This window comes from Scyliorhinus canicula, chromosome 15 (assembly GCF_902713615.1).
Source record: "Scyliorhinus canicula chromosome 15, sScyCan1.1, whole genome shotgun sequence".
In the NCBI taxonomy this organism is placed as follows: domain Eukaryota; kingdom Metazoa; phylum Chordata; class Chondrichthyes; order Carcharhiniformes; family Scyliorhinidae; genus Scyliorhinus; species Scyliorhinus canicula.
In genome coordinates this window covers 10,250,589-10,268,533 of record NC_052160.1, presented here as the reverse complement: position 1 = coordinate 10,268,533, position 17,945 = coordinate 10,250,589, and positions in this window count along the sequence as shown.

The following is a 17,945-nucleotide window of genomic DNA, read 5'->3' as shown; positions in this document are numbered from 1 at the left end:
AAGGCTGGAAACACTCAACTGGTACCATCTATGGGGAGGGAAGCAGTTAACATTTCAGGCCTGTGACCTTTGAGCCTAGTCTGTGCACTTACTGTCTCCTGCCAAACAAGTCATGTAAGAAGGCAAAATTTTTTCAGGTAGTTAAATAGGGCACACCGAAAATGTTAGTGTACATTTTTTGTGCAAAGCTGTGGGACGTTGTGTGACTCTCAAAGATGATAACTCAATCAAGAGTTCAGGGTGGCACCATGAACTCCAGTGAAGCTCCAAAAACCCTCTAATCGTTTATCTGAATTTGCATCAAACGTTTTCTAAATTATATGATGGGATTGGTGTGTTTCACTCACTCCTACACTATGTATGCGATGCAGAAGACTATTTAAACTCCCCCTTAAAGAGTCATACCAAAACCATATTCAAAAGGGTTTTTCCTCCTCCATTGCAGCTATTGATTCTTTGCTAGGGTACAGTTTCAGGTGTGCTGAGCATCGTTTGGTACTTGTCCGCGGGGTGCTACTAATGTTATGAGCATTGATCGTAATGCTGACTCGCTATTTGACAGTGAGGACATTACAGCTGTGCCCAATCCTTTTCCCACAGCAGGAATCACTGGATAACTGGGAGTGAGAATCCTGCTGGATTTTCCCCCTTCTTTGCGATCATCCAGGAGTGCTCAGACCATCTTGTCGAGCAATGCACATTAAAACTGGGCCTGGTTACTCACTAATTAATTGCCTTGAGCCATGAAGTGAGTAGTAAAGTTCTTACCTAACAAGGGGAATTTAAAGCAGATGGATTATATCATAAAGTGCCAACAGAGATGCACAGTGCCTGTGACCTTTGAGCCTAGTCTGTGCACTTACTGTCTCCTGCCAAACAAGTCATGTAAGAAGGCAAAATATTTTCAGGTAGTAAATTAGAAATTAGATCCCGGCTCTGGGTCACTGTCCGTGTGGAGTTTACACATTCTCCCCGTCTTTGCGTGGGTTTCACCCGCACAACCCAAAGATGTGCAGGTTAGGTAGATTGGCCACCTTAAATTATCCCTGTTGCTCGTTATGCTTTCCCTTAATTTGCTCTGTTTTAATTACCTTTGCTCAAGAGTCGCCAGGTATCTTTATGATACCACCACAAGGTTCAAAGCCGAATACTGATCAATGACTTTATACGCCAGTTAGTAAGTTTGAAATCAATGCACATTTATTTACACACACAGTCAATAATTACTCATACACAAACTCTACTCACTAAACTACTACTAAAAGCCTATACTTAGCTTTGGGGGCCCACTCAGTCAGAGGAACAATGGCCGTTGTCCGGTTCTTATGGCTTCGAACTGGTATACAATAGTAGCTAGGAGCGTCTATCTCGTAGCGTGCGTTGACCTTCGACTTACTTGGCTGGTGCTTGGTGGGCCTCTCGTGCTGAGAGCCAAAGGCCAATGTGACGAAGAAGAGTAAGAGAGCGAACTGACTTTGGGGACTCTGCTTTATACCCCAAGGGGTTTCGTGCCCTTCTGGGCGGACCCTAGACTTGGTCCCAATTAATTGGACCATGTCCCAATCGTTTGTATTGATTCTCTCAATAACGGGGTCGTTCCCCAATCGCTGGGCGGGCCCTAGGCAACCGTTGGCCTGCCTTTGTTTTAGCTTCCACTGGCCCCGGGGAGTCTGCCCTGGTACCGATTGTTTGAATATTTCTCTTTTGTCCCCGGAGATAACTCATTACTATGCTAATGGCTTGTAGTTTCAGTTCTGTCTGGGCTCTGCATGTTCCAATCCACAGGTAACCTTGTACCTGCTTGTTTTCTCTAGTGCTGTCCATTTTTCCCTGCACTCTTTGCGAGTGTCCATTTTGGAATCGGGACGTGGCCATTCCAGGTGGCCTTAATTGGAAAAAAAAAAATTGGGTACTCTTAAATTTATTCTTTTTAAATCTTAAATCCCTTGAGTGTTCTGCAGTAACTCGGGTATGAGGCCAAAAGAAACTCCTGCCCTCGGAAACTGCAGACCTAGTTACACCAGGACGCTGTCGTTTCCAACTTGTGTAGCTATCGGGTTGCAGTGGTTATGGCCACCCAATCTCCACCTACTGGCATTTGCTATGAGTCCTCGATGAGAAGGAAGTGAGATCAGCAGGAGTTAAAATGCTTTGGCCTTTATAGGGCTTCCCTGAATCCTCCAGAAATGAAAGATTAATATCCAGGAAACTGGGCGGCACGGTGGCCCAGTGGTTAGCACTGCTGCCTTGCGGTACCGAGGTCCCAGGTTCGATCCTGGCCCCGGGTCACTGCCTGTGTGGTGTTTGCACATCCACCTTGTGTGTGTGTGGGTCTCGCCCCCGCAACACAAAATGATGTGCAGGGTAGGTAGATTGGCTACGTTAAATTGCCCCTTAATTGGTACTCTAAATTTATTTTTTTTTAATTAAAAAAAAATTTGAAGAAGAAAATAAAGAAAAAAAAGTCTCGAGAAAACTGCGCAAACAGCTCAGGAGAAAAGTCACAGTGGCATTAAAAATATCAGTGTCTTCACTTTTTTGAACACTTCCAATGGAGTTGTAAAAGCATTAAAGATGGGAGCAGTGTAACATCCAATTGAGTAACGAAGAGTCTGCCTTCCAGTTCGTGTGAGCAAGTGATACACAGCGAGGTTTAGACTGTCGGGTGACCAGTGATGAGGATGTCCAGGGCAGTTGGATACAGCAGTACTGAAACCTCTTAAAAATACGGCCAACTTAAGTCACCAACCATGTGGGACAAGGAGTTCATTCCCTGCCCACCCTACCACCTGGCTTCCTCCAAACCAGTTGCAAGTTTAAAAATTGACCCCTCAATCTTGGAATCAGATAATCACAAGTGGCTTGAACATCTGTTAGATCAGTGCCACACCCCAGTTCTATTGTAGTACATTTAGTAGTGTATTATGTGCAAAAATACTATTTTTGTGCTTGCTTTTTTTTCACATTTTTTAAACTTAAGTTGAACAAAACACTAACATTTCATGGAAATTGTTTGCTGTCCACTCCCTCCAAAGTTTCTTAAATCAGCAATTGGGGACTTTTTAAACTTAATTCCAAGTACTAATGGTAACTGGTATTACAAGGATTGTGCTCTGTTTATAGCAGTGAGCTGGGGCCACGTGCGGCCCATCAGGATTCAGAGTGCGGCCCGCGAGACGTTTTGCCCACAAGCAGAGTTGGCACATTCCGTTGGTTTCCATCCACATGACCTTTTTCCTACCGGTAACCTGAAGTGATACGCACATAAAGCAAAGGCTCGTGGAGTGAGGTGCATGTTGATTGCTCACAACATTGGCTGTGAGAGCTGGACGCTCCTCTGCGTCTGAAGTGTAAATGTTTCATTTGAACTTGATAGTTCTATTAATATGTGAATAATTAAGCATTTCCTTTTACTTGTTATGAAATATTCGGCGTGTACTAAATGGATTCAATCTTATTCGAGCATCACGGTTTGTGAACAAGCCCGGTTTCAATCTTGCAGCCCACTGAGATGAAGGGGGCCACTCGGGTGGCCCACTCACGAGCCCAGGTTGCCCATCACTGATTTATAGCAGTCATTTTCAAACTCGGTGGTGGCCCGTGGGTGGGTCGCGGGGCCATCGGTTGCGGCCTTCCAGATCGCGGGAAGAAGTGCACCACAGCCGCCACTGTTTGTTTAACATGCTAGCCGCCCGTGTACGTGTGCCCCCTCAGCAGTGCCCAGCGAGGCAGGCTACCCCCTCCTGAAGTCACTGCGCTGACCCAGGAGCGGATTCTTTTTAAACATCGATGGAGTCTTCTCTCCAGAAGTGACGGCAGGGAGCAGGTCACGTGCCCTGTACACTGATGTCCACGTGCGCTGGGCGCAAGAGCGATTCCTCCATTTTGGAGCTGCCAGCAGTGTTGGTGTGAGCCCCAGGGCCTCTGGTGAACAACCCACTAAGAAGAAGCTGAAATCGGGAACAAATTAATTGTGCCACTGCAAATCAGGATCCAAAAGCTCGTGTGTGTTATATGTAGGGAAGTACTGACAAATAAAAGTTTAAAACCCTCAAAACTTCAAAGGCATTTGAAGTCGATGCATGGCGAGTTTGAGGACAAACATAGAAAAATACAGCACAGAACAGGCCCTTCGGCCCACAATGTTGTGCCTCCTCAAAGAACTCCAATAAATTAGTCAGACATGATTTCCCATTCATAGAATGACGTGGGCTCTGCCAAGATTGCATTGAGGTTTTCTGAGCGTCATGCTACAACATCCTCAGTAATAAGACTCCAGCGTTTTCCCAATGACAAATGTTAAGCTGTACTTTCCTACTTCCTCTTGACAATTTTATCAGCTGACATCCTTGGCAGAAATGTAACATTGACGGGCAGCACGGTGGTGCAGTGGTTAGCACTGCTGCCTCACGGTGCCGAGGTCCCAGGTTCGATCCCGCCTCTGGGTCACTGTCCGTGTGGAGTTTGCACATTCTCCCCATGTCTGCGTGGGTTTCACTGCCACAACCCAAAGATGTGCAGGGTCGGTGGATTGGCAATGCTAAATTGCCCCTTAATTGGAAAAAATGAATTGGGTACTCGAAATTTATTTTTTAAAAAAGAAAGAAATGTAACATTGAAAGCAAGTGAAATCATGAGGACCAAGTAGGCTCACCTGTCGCATTAACGGTCAGTGGAAATGGTGGATCGCGAAGGTCGGCCAGCATGGGTCCTGAAAGATGACACGTTGGTAAAAATGGATCCCGGGCAAACAAAGGTTTGATAAGCACAGCTTTCTGGTATCTGTAAAACATGTACAGATGTTTAACTGCCAAACAAGCTACTCTAAATGTTGCAAACTGTCCATGATATTGATTAAATTATTAACTATATCACTGACTTTTCAGTTTATAAATGTGCACTACGAATAAGAAGTCGGATGAAATTTAAGTAGTAAACCAAGTTTTTAGTTCTTTTTTTTAAATTTAGAGTACCCAATTATTTTTTCAATTAAGGGGCAATTTAGTGTGGCCAATCTGCCTACCCTGCACATCTTTGGGTTGTGGGGGTGAAACCCACGCAGACATGGGGAGAATGTGCAAACTCCACATGGACAGTGACCCAGGGCCGGGATTCAAACCTGGTCCTCAGCACCATAGGCAGCAATGCTAACCACTGTACCACCGTGCTGCCCTAAGTTTTTAGTTGTTCTAACCATCAATTGTTCAGTTTAGCAAAACAGTATTCATAGTCATCTATCATTGCCTGATGGTTACATGTGGCACAAATTCCAACTAATAGGAGCTTAGAAACTAGGAAGTAGAACACCAATATTGACATTTAAAATGGCCTTAATTACATTTTCTCTCCCTGCAAATAATCAGGTCTGTATTAAAGTACAATATTTCTATCCTTAATTATGTTGGTGCAAAGGCTCTATCATTCCTGCACAAGTGTCTTTGTTGACTGATCCATATTTTGGGCAATATTGTAACACAGGAAGTCAATCCTTACCACCTTGGGAAATTTATGATGTAGGAGAAGGCTATCCGGGTAAGCTTTGGTCTATTGATTATTCCCATTGGAAAAATAGGATGTTATTTTTTTTCCGGGCAGCACGGTGGCACAGTGGGTTAGCCCTGCAGCCTCACGGTGCTGAGATCCCAGGTACGATCCCGGATCTGGGTCACTGTCCGTGTGGAGTTTGCACATTCTCCCTGTGTTTGCGTGGGTTTCGTCCCCACAACCCAAAGATGTGTAGGTAGGTGGATTGGCCATGCTAAATTGCCCCCTAATTGGAAAAAATGAATTAAAAAATTTTTTTTTAAATTCCCACAGGACACTGTGCATTTATACCCGAGATGGATACTTCACTCGCTATCCACTAGCTAAGTTTAACATCCTCTAATAGGTTTTAGCTGTCACGCGATCAGGCTAAATCCAAATGTTACCCCGGTGGGCTGGAGGGGAGGGGATGCAATTTTCCCATGTGCTAAAGACGGCAAGAAACACAACAGCCGAGCACAGGCACGATGAGGCAGCATCAGCGCTAGTAGGCAAGGGGAGGGTTAGAAGCAACTTGCATTGATGCCCTCGAACTGAGGCACTTCCCAATTTGACCTGTGAGTCAGAGGAATCAGCAGGCTTTTGGGGCACTACTGTTGCTGACAATCTCTCCTCCGCTACCACGTACATCTTACTGTTGTGTATTAGCTTTGTCATCAACTGGGGGCACCAAACCTGATACTCTCACCATCAGAAAGATCATGGGATGATATGGCTGCCCCTTTCTCTCCAATGCACCAAAATTTGAATACAAGTAAGTTGGCAAATGACGCAATTTAGGGAGCTGTGTTCCATTTGAAGACAGGCGAGTGAAGAACCAGCTTAAAGTAGTACGTGTGTGCATCATTTGCCAACTTGCTTCTATTCAAATTTTGGTGCATTGGAGAGAAAGGGGGAGCCATATCCCTATATTAATGTATCAATAATGTCTCCATTAATGACACCTTGCATTTGCATAGGGCGGCACGGTGGCGCAGTGGTTCACACTGCTGGCTCATGGCGCCGCGGACCCGGTTTCGATCCTGCCCCGGGTCCCTGTCTGTGTGGAGTTTGCACGCTCTCTCTGCGTGGGTTTCACCCCCACACATCGTGGCCGAAGGGCCTGTTCTGTGCTGTATTTTTCTATGTTCTACGTTCTAACCCAAAGATCTGCAGGGTATGTGGATTGGCCATGCAAAATTGCCCCTTAATTGGAACAAAAAAAAGGATTGGGCACTTTAAATTTTTTTTTTAAATAGTGTTGACGTAGCTAACATAGAAAGATGTCCTTGAGCACTTCATCAATCAAGAGTCAAAAAAGAAAATATGAGAGCTGAACAAAAGCTTAACCAAGGAAGTATGTTTTCAGGAGGGTTTTAAAAGAAAGAAAGAGGTAGAAGGAGAGATGGGTTCAGGAAAAGAATCCAGAATGCAGGGTATAGATAACTGAAGGTACGGTCATTGGAGAGACGAGAGCAGCGAGAAATGCTTAAAACATCAATGTTGATAGGACAGGAAGTGAACGGCGCGGTAGCACATTGGTTAGCACTGTTGCTTCACGGTGCCAGGTTCGATTCCCGGCTTGGGTCACTGTCTGTGGGGAGTCTGCACGTTCTTCCCGTGTCTACGTGGGTTTCATCCGGGTGCTCCGGTTTCCTCCCGCAAGTATCGAAAGACGTGCTGTTAGGTGAATTGGACATTCTGAATTCTCCCTCAGTGTACCCGAACAGGCACCGGAATGTGGTGACTAGGGGCTTTTCCCAGTCATTTTGTTGCAGTGTTAATGTAAGCCTACATGTGACAATAAAGATTATTATTATTAGTTGTTGACCTGGAGGAGATTGTAGAGATTGGGAGTAGCAAAACCATGAATGGATATAAGGATAAGGATGAGAATTTTAAATTTGTGATGCTGAGGGACCAAATCCGTGTCAATCAGAGTGATGGGTGAATGACTATTGACACTGGGTAAGAGTGATGGGTGAATGACTATTGACACTGGGTAAGAGTGATGGGTGAATGACTATTGACACTGGGTAAGAGTGATGGGTGAATGACTATTGACACTGGGTAAGAGTGATGGGTGAATGACTATTGACACTGGGTAAGATACAGCAGAGTCTTGGGTGAGTTGAAGTTGAAAGTGGAGTATTGGAATAGTCAAGTCTGGAAGTAATCACGGTATGAATGAAGATTTCAACAGCAAAATTGACAGAAAAGCAATTCTAGGTGTGACTATCATTGCCTTTGTGGGTGTCAGCAGCACAACATTGGGCGGATATCCCAACACAACTCAATGTCATTGGACGGCAAGGAACTGATTGACTGACATTGACCATCCAGATGGGATCTCAGATGAAATGCCCAGCACATGTAGTAGATCCCTGGTGGTGGATTTAGTCGAGCTCTGCTGTGCCTGATTGAATATTTGCATGTGACCCGAATGACCACCAAGATAGTGATCCGCATCAGGTCTCCTGCTCCCCACCCACAGCCCACCAGATAAATGCACGTAGATAAGGGCCGGTGGCAACGCTGGCACCAGGCCTCATCTTGGCACCGTTTGCTTCCATTTTGGACGCAAGCCCAATTTTTGGCCTATGGCTTGGGCCCTCTGCACGTTTGATGTTGGGAATATTTTCCACTGCTCTTTCCAAATTGTGATGCCGTTCATCGTTTCCAACTTGTTCTGTGTTTCGGAATAATTTCAGCTTTGGCAACAAACAAGTTTACATCAACCCACAGAATCCTCTCGATGTTGCAGCGTATAGATTTTGACAAATGGACTGACAGCTGAAGTTTTGTACTTGAACAAGCGCCCTGACATGCTGTGTGATGTTGATTTGCTTGCTTGCGTGCCACAGTGTACAGGAGATCATGTTACAATGCTGTGTTTGGAATGGATGTTAAAGTGAATTCATGCCTCTAATAATTGGACCGTGACCGCTGATTGGAGTGAAGTTTTTGTGGCTGCTGACGGTTAATTATGAAGTTTCCAAATGAGGAGAGCGAAATGGCACGAAACATCTGAAGAGCATCATTTGTGTGGGTACCTTGTGATAAATTAACTGAACAAATCATTGAAATTTTAATATACCCAATCAGACAGTTACGTTTTTGGTTTCCGTTCTCTTGGACGCAGTGACTCGCCACGCAATCGTGGCATTTGTGTTTCCAGTCCAGGAAACCATTCTTAGTCCATATCACCCCCATTATAATGGATGCCAGTTTCCTCTTCCTGCCTCAGCTGCTTTACTGCAGAAGGCATCACCCATGCTCCTGTTTCCAAAGGCCTGACCATTCTAGTGCTCTCTTGGCCAGACTCGCACCTTCTGCTCTTCCTAAATTCATCCAAAACCACTCTCTCCCTATCCTAATTCAAACCAGGTCGCGTTCACCCATGTGCTCGCTGACACCTTTGCCCCCTCATCGGGCAAAGCCACAATTTCAAAATTCTTTTAAGGGCTTGTTGCCCCCCTGATATCCTGGTCCACTTCTCCGTTACTCCCATCACCCGGAACCCTTCCCAAAACATCTTCCCATGAAAACGCAGGAGATGTAGCACCTGCCCTTTTACCTCCTCTTTCTGTGATCAAGAACCCTCCCCCAAACATTCCTTCCAGGTGAAGCAGCCATTGCATGTTCCTCTTTCAGTCTGGGGTATAGTACCCAATGCTCGCAATGTGATCTCTACATTGGGGAGACCGAGCGCCGATTGTGTGACCGCTTTGCCAATCATCTCTGTTCAGTCCGCAAGCACGACTGAGGCTTCCTGCGGTCTGTCATTTTAATTCTCCATCTTGCTCGCGTGCTGGCACTTCTGTCCTCGACCTACTCCACTGTCCCAGTGAAGCCCAACACAGGCTTGAACAGCACCTCATCTTTTGATTCGGCACCTTATAGCTTCCTGGACTCAATGTTGGAGTTCCAAGAAATGGCAATCTCCATCGGATAGCCCAACTGATCCCATTTACTTACCCTGTAATTGAGCTCCACGGGACTCGCCTGGACTTCCGAATCAGGCCTCCTGACCAATGTGGAGCTGTTCTGGAATATCGAGGAAAACCAAGCCATATTCCCCCTTTTTGCGGTACTAGCTGCCATATTCCAGTAAGTCTAAATGTGCCCAAAGCCACTCTGAGAAGCTACGGAGAAAAGGTAAGTGGTTGAGGAGGTAGGATGGCTCCTGGAGTAGAACGTGGTGGGGGATGGGGGGAGGTGGAATTTGAATCTGGGAAGGTTCCAATGGGGATGTGCAGTGTCAGTGATGTAGTTATCCACGAGTTAGAACTGGTTTTAATCCTTTTAACCTTTCCCTCAATAGCTGTCCTACTAAATAAATTATAACCATTCAAAGTCTCCGAATCTAATTCTGACTTTGGGAGAGTTCCACACGCAGGGCAATTGCACATTGGAAGTCCAAATTTCAGAGCAATTCCCACGTTGACAGTGTTTGTGGAATTGCGAGTGATCCCACAGTGCACCTTGGGTGGGTACCCCCAGGTTATGACCAGCTGCAGAACTGAAGTTCTGGGCAGTTCAACAATTTACGACCATAATCTCTGCCCCATTTTGCTTCCTTTGTTTTGCTTGTTGCGTTTTTTTTTTTCTTTCCAGCAGTCGCAACAACTTCTCTGAGTTATTTCCTCGTCCCATCAGCATCCCCTTTGGCCCTGGAAGACCAACTCTTCTGTCAATGAGTCTCTTCTGTCATTCAATGGCTGCTGCCTTCCGCCCGCGTTTAGCACAAACGTGGACCAGGCCAAATGGCACTTCAGTTCTGCCTCTGGGTAGGGTTGGTACTCTGGCACTGATGCCATCTGGGCAGTGCCAGCCTGGTGCCCTGGTATTGCTGCCCTGGCAGTGCCATCCATGCACCCTGGTAATGCCAACCTGGGTGCCACCCTGCCACTGCCAGGGTGCCCAGGTGACTCTGCTAGGCTGGCAGGGGCGAGGCCAGCAGTGACAAGGTGCGCAGGTGGCATCTTGCCCATGTCGGGCCTTGGGTCCTGATGAGGGGGGGTGAGGGGGACCCTAATGAATAGGTTGGGGCTTTGGGGGGGGGGGGGTGTCCAGGTTGAGTTAGAAGTGCAAGGTTGTGCTGAAACCCTCAGTGCAGGTAATGAAGGTATCTGTGGTCTCAGTGTGGCCTCCCTCACTAAGGCCCAAACAAAGATCAGAATCCCGTTTAATAACAGTGTTGTTCCCGACGCTATAAGCCTTAGGGAAACACTTTACTAAGTGTGCTGAACGTGGGACTGTGTTTCTTTCTGTTAGATCGCGTCAATGAAATGATGAGGTTATCACATTAACTATTGTTGGGCTACATTGTTACAAGATGCAAAAATCTCTAACGTCATAGATATCAAAACTAAAACTCCCATTCTACTTCCCTTCCATCAGCTGCTCTGTGCTCACACTTCCTGAAGAAATGCACACATTCTGATGTCTACAATTGTGTTAAAATTATGTTTGGAGGAACCTTTCACTCAAAGATGCTCGTTGGGAGTTCAGGAAATATTCTTTTTCAGGCCTGCTGATCACCTGTTGAGTGGAGAGGAGTTTTCAGCCTTCTCTGTGTCGAGGGTCTCTGCAAACAGATCCTAGCACGTAGGATCAGGTGCTACGTTTCAATGGGGAGTAACATTACTATGAAAATGAAAACTGAAAATCGCTTATTATCACGAATAGGCTTCAATGAAGTTACTGTGAAAAGCCCCTAGTCGCCATATTCCGGTGCCTGTTCAGGGAGGCTGGAATTGAACCGTGTGCTAAACCAGCCCCGTAATCAATTTAGAGTACCCAATTCGTTTTTCCAATTAAGGGGCAATTTAGCATGGCCAATCCACCTACTCTGCACATCTTTGGATTGTGGGGGCGAAATCCACACAAACACGGGGAGAATGTGCAAACTCCACACGGACAGTGACCCAGAGCCGGGATCGAACCTGGGACCTCGGCGCCGTGAGGCGTAATCATATATGTTGAAAAATATTTAATCTTTAACGCCCTTTGTGAAACGGCTTCTGTTGCAACATGATGTAATTGCTTGTTCTGGCATAACAATAAAGTTACACCGTAAGCCACTGCCAGCACGGGAGCACCACATATAAAACAGCTTGGGTTTGTGAAAAACTCCTTCAGGCTACTTCCACCAACTAACCCCACCTCAGACTGAGCAATCCTGCTTTATTATTCCAACTTATTTTCATATTTCCTTCCTTCTGGTAAGAACTGGGATGTCTCAGCGATTAGTGGAATTGTGTAATCCTTTCTTTGTCACTTTTGGGGCAGTCTTATCATTGTAAGGGCTGAGAAATGAGTGATTATGGGAACTTGGAGCAGTTTAAGGAATGTCAGTGCTGAGGACAATGGTGATTTGTGCTTTTACCCCAACCTGTTAAAATCCGGTTGACTGGAATGATTGCCAAAAAATTGTCAAGGCTTCACTTTTTTAAAAAAATATAAATTTAGAGCACCCAATTATTTTTTTCCAATTAAGGGGCAATTTAGTGTTGCCAATCCACCTACCCTGCACATCTTTGGGTTGTGGGGGTGAGACCCACGCAAACACGGGGAGAATGTGCAAACTCCACAAGGACAGTGACCCAGAGCCAGCATCGAACCTGGGACCTCGAGGCCGTGAGGCAGCAGTGCTAACCACTGCGTCTCCGTGCCGCCCTAAGGCTTCACCTAAGCAGTGGTGACATTATGCCATGCTGCCCCATGGGGAGACCTGGTGACACAGAGGGTACCATCCCTGGGCTCTGAGTCAGAAACTCCCACCTCCAGACTTGATGACTGAGGAAGGTCCGTTTGTAACCCAGCCAACGCCCCAGGTGGCTTGTGTCAACCTGAAAATCCTTCCTGTACGCCAATGACTGGCGGTAAGAGTGGGAGAGACTCCTGGGTCAACCACTCTTGACATGGAGCGGTGCCCCTCGAGCTAGAAGCATCTGGCGACAGACTAGCGACCTGCTCTGGGAATAACAAGCTATGGAAGCAGACAAAAGTCTGCCTTAGTGCACCAGCCGGTGTGAGAGGAGAATTGGGATGGAATACTGTACCATACTCTGCCATATTGGGGTTAGCAGTGTACCATCGTTTCATACCCACCATTTTCTCAAAGAAAACTCAGATGAGGAACTAGGAGGTGCTGCACCTATAGGACGACAGAGGGTTATACTGAAACATAAGTCACTTTGAGTCAGTCTTGAACAGCCTCAAATTGACAGTTATAGTCTATCACTATCCTGTAGCTGGAAACAGTTCAGACTAATCCAATATTAAATCATCTGATATTGCTCAGAGTCGCTGATAGTGTCCCATAAAGGGCTCTTTTCACGCTTTGCTTGTTGAACCATTGGGTTCTTCTTTTGTTTTCTCTCTCAGGTCTCCTGCCCCACGAGTGAGAGGGTAGATGGAAATACTGCCCCCAGCTTCTGACCACCAGGACATGTGAGCGAGCTCCCAAAGCCACGCATCTTCATCGCATAGATGGACGAGCGCAGTGGGTGCAATGGGGATAACCTCAACCATCAACTTCCAAGTCCTCCTGCAATTTGCACACTACCCTGACTTGGAACATTGTCACTGGATCAAAAATCCTGGAACTCCTCTCCCTAACAATGTAGTAGTGGCACCATTATACATGGACAGCTGTGCTTCAAGAAGGCAGCCCACTATCACCTTCTGAAGTGAAACTCGAGACGGGCAATCATTGACAGCCTCTAATGCTCAGAACTATTTTATTTTTGAAACACTGCTTGGGTGCATCTGCTTTTCATTCCCCTTCATTTGTCTTCCACTCAGTAACAAGCTCTTTGATGCTACCTTAATGTTTACAGGATATTTGAACACTTGCTTGCAATCTCATTTTAGTTCTGTTCCTTGTGATGGACAGCAGGGTGGCACAGTGGTTAGCGCTGCTGCCTCGCGGCGACGAGGTCCCGGGTTCGATCCCAGCCCCGGGTCACTGTCCGTGTGGAGTTTGCACATTCTCCCCGTGTCCGCGTGGGTCTCACACCCACAACCCAAAGATGTGCAGGGTAGGTGGATTGGCCACGCTAAATTGCCCCTTAATTGGAAGAAATTGATCGTGCAAACAAGGAGCAGGGGGAGGCCATTCAGCCCCTCGAGCCTGCTCCGCCATTTGACAAGATCGTGGCTGATTTGAATATCTCCTAAGGTGGGTTCACACCTATGGCAGCTGAATTGCGCGGGCAGAGTGGTGTTTATCACATCACCAATCATCTGTCACCTTCCCCTGAATGAAACTTGCTGGGGCCAAAGCAAACCTTATCGTTGGGGCAGTGGGAGGATAAATTTAAATGGCCAGCAGGGAATGGGTTTAGGCATTTGCAGGTGCGAGACCTCCTGAGGAAACAGGTTCCGGCCTTTCCGCTGCTGCCGCCACGGGGGATACAGGATAGAGTAGTTTCCAGTACCTGGGTGGGAGGGGGGAATGTATCGGATATTTACCAGGAGCTTTCGGAGGCGGAGGATACAGCGGTGGAGGAGCTTAGGGGCAAGTGGGAGGATGAGCTCGGAGGAGAGATAGAGGCAGATCTATGGGCGGATGCCCTAAACAGGGTTAATACCTCCTCATCGTGCGCCAGTCTTAGCCTGATACAGTTCAAGGTAGTCTTCCGGGCACACATGACAGCGGCTAGGATGAGCAGGTTTTTCGGGGTAGAGGATAGGTGTGCGAGGTGCGCGGGAAGTCTAGCAAATCATGTTTTGGGAATGCCCGAAGCTCAGAGGGTTTTGGCAGGGGTTTGCTAAGGCCATGTCCACGGTGCTAAAAACACGGGTGGTGCCGAGTCTGGAGGTGGCGAACTTTGGCGGAAGATCCGGGAGTTCAGGGGGCGAAAGAGGCCGACGTTTTGCCCTTTGCCTCCCTGGTAGCCCGGAGACGGATTCTGTTAATGTGGAGGGACTCGAAGCCCCCGAGAGTAGAGCCCCTGGGTTAGTGACATGGCTGGGTTTCTCAGTCTCGAGAAAATAAAGTTCACCCTGAGAGGGTCAATGTTAGGGTTCACCCGGAGGTGGCAGCCGTTTATCGTACCATGTTACTGTTACAAAAATTTTCAAATACCTGAATAAAATATTATTTTTTCAAAAAATTGTTGGGGCGGTGATTGTGTCCCTCCATCAGACCGCTGTTTAACCCACAAGCACAAAAGTCTTGAGTTCTACATTTTGAACCCAGTTGCCCGAGGTTATTGTAATTGAAGGTCAATGCTTCAGTGTGACTGGCAGATTGCGATGTTAATTCGTATTGTTTGATGTGGCATCGATATAGGACACCCAGAAAATGCTAGCAATGAAGCATCGGAACTGATATGAAACCTCTATTGACCAACCAGTATAAAAGCAGGAAATGTTGGGAACTCCCAAGTCGGCAGTATTAGAGGAGAAAGTAGAAAGTGTTCAGCTCGATTACTTTCCTTCAGGTGATTTTTTAAAATCTCGGTTCGCTGGCAGAACCAGCCATAATTTTCTGCCCACCAGGAAATGTGGTGTCAGAATGTGCAGATCATCTCTGCTGGTTGCACACGGTTGCCATTCAACGTCCATTCTCCTTTAGTTATGAGTAGTCATATATATTATTGATGTATTTTCCCGTAGCATTTAACAAGTGCCAGAAACCACGTCTGTCTGTGCTATGTTTAGATCGTAGAATCCCTACAGTGCAGAAGGTGGCCATTCAGCCCATCAAGTCTGCACTGACTCTCTGAAAGAGCACTCTACACTTGTCCATCTACCCCGCCCTATCCCCGTAACCCATAACCTAACCTGCACACTAAGGGGCACTTCAGCGCGTCCAATCCACCTGACCACGTCTTTTGGACTGTGGGAGCAAATCGGAATAAACCCACGCAGACACGGGGAGAGGGTGCAGACTCCGCACAGACAGTCACCCAAGGTTGGAATTGAACCCAGGAGCTGTGAGGCAGCAGTGCTAACCACCGTGCCACCCATTATTTACTGAGTGGTTGAGGTGAATAGTATTGATATATTTAAGGAAAGTTGGATAATTACCTAAGGGAAAGATAAATGGAATATTTTGTTGAGGACGCACAATGAAATCAGGTGAGTGTGGGCTCGGGTGAAACCCAAACACCAGTTGGTAGACTAATTGGGTTTGATTTTGTGCTGAAAATCTAATTTAATTTCTGTGTCGCTTCCTGCTACTCACAAACAAACTTTATCTTTGAGTTAAAATGTTTAACAGTTGAATAATTATTGAAATGGCGCAGTTGTGTGTGTCTCATTAATGACCTCCGTGGGGCCAATTGTCACCCGGTATGGGAGACCTTCATTGATGTTGGCTGTGTGTGCACTAGGGTCTGTGTGTGTGTGTGTGTGTGTGTGTGTGTGTGGGCGCCTGTGAGCCATGTGACATACATGAGCACATTTTGTTTCCTAGAAATTATTTTGAAGATTCAGGTCTGGAAATCGGCAAGCACCTTTTTTTTTTTTGGAACGTCAGGAAATTCAATGATCCCATCAGCTGAATGAATTTCTTTTTTCAATTCTTTTCCACCCTCTGTGATGACTAAACAGGCTGAATTCTCAAGAGTTACGCGCGAGCTTGTTTCCAAACATGTTGCCGTGGCAACCCTACCTTGGACATAAATGCACTTTTCACGATCGAAACGCTTTATTTAGGCGCAGGACATGGGGAACCGCGGTTATCCGGGAGGTGTTCAGAGTACCCTCGGTGATGTGAAATGTGTCAGTAATAGCTGAGCTCTGGGGCAGCACCGTGGCACAGTGGTTAGCACTGCTGCCTCGTGGCGCTGAGGTCCCAGGTTCAATCCCGCCTCTGGGTCACTGTCCGAGTGGAGTTTACACATTCTCCCTGTGTTTGCATGGGTTTCACCCCCACAACCCAAAGATGTGCAGGGTAGGTGCATTAGCCACATTAAATTGCCCCTTAATTGGAAAAAATTAATTGGATACTCTAAATTTAAAAAAAAGAAAAAGTAATTGCTGAGCTCTTAATGGTTTCCCTGCTCCCGTTGTTGGTGATGAGGAAGCAACGGCTGTTTCACATAACCTTGGGCACCTTTGAAGGAAACTTACCCTGGGATTGACCATGAATGACACAGAATTACAAGGAGGGAAACAGTTTGGCTTAACTGGTCCGTTACTATTTGTCCTTCACATGAGCAGTAGCCTAACGCAGCAGGAACCTTCAAAGTGGCTCTAAGGTGACTATCGATATGGTAGTGTAAATGGTTAAGGACTGGAAACCCAGAGGATCAGAGTCCGTTTTGAGAATTAGAATTACGTTTTAGAAAAACTAAAACTAAAATATTTTGACATCAATAGATGTAATAGAACCTCAAGTGGTTTGCTACTGTATTTTAGGGAAGGAAAAGTTGCCATTTTATTTTACATCATATGTGACTTGAGTCCCAAATGTTGTTCACTCTGAACGCCGTTGTATCTAGAGTATAGAATCTCTACTGTGCAGAAGGAGGCCATTCAGCCCACCCAATCTATACCAATCCTCTGAAAGAGCGCCATATTTATGCCCACTCCCCCGCCTTATCTCCGTAATCCCACCCAACCTATACATCCCTGGAGCAACTTAAGGGGCAATTTCATCACGACCAATCCACCTAACCTGCACGTCTTTGGACTGCGGGAGGAAACGGGAGCACCCGGAGGAAACCCACGCACACACGGGGAGAACGTGCAAACTCCACAGTTACCCAAGGCTGCAATTGAACCCAGGTCCCTGGTGCTGTGAGGCAGCAGCGCTAACCACTCTGCCACTCTAGGGAATAATGAGGGATGTGCAGCAAATGCTGGCCTTTTATTACCAATCACTTTAACGTTACCAGCATTTAAAGCACTGCATTAAGACAACAATCTCTTTATCCAGAGCAACCTAAAATTGAACACTTAATAGTGGAAATGGAGATGGAGTTGCCACAGGCCTGACATCACTTGGCTTTGTTATAATTCCATTTGCATTGCATTCCATCTTTGAAATGTAGGACAATGTCCCACTCACCCAGCAAACTTCACCCAGAGGTATGTGTGCCGTGTGATCCCAGCAGAAAGAGGTTCATTGCTTTGCATAGATTGAATGAGCATTTTTTGGGGGAATAGAGAAAGGTAGCACAAACCCCGAGCACATTAACTCTTTCACATTGCCTCCTTCCTATGAATGAATGATGCAGTCCAACAAAGAAAGTTGATAATTATGTTCCTTTCTCTCTGTCCCAGTTCCTCTCCCTCTACTTTTCTATCTCTCAGTCTATGTACGGAATTCTCTGGCTAAGGGGTTTCTCATTTCCCGCTGGCAGCGCACCCCCGCCTGATCGTGGGGGCTTCAATCGAGAATCCCATTGACGAGCGGCGAGAAGCGGGAATCTGGCCACCACAGAATGGCGCGTCGCCGA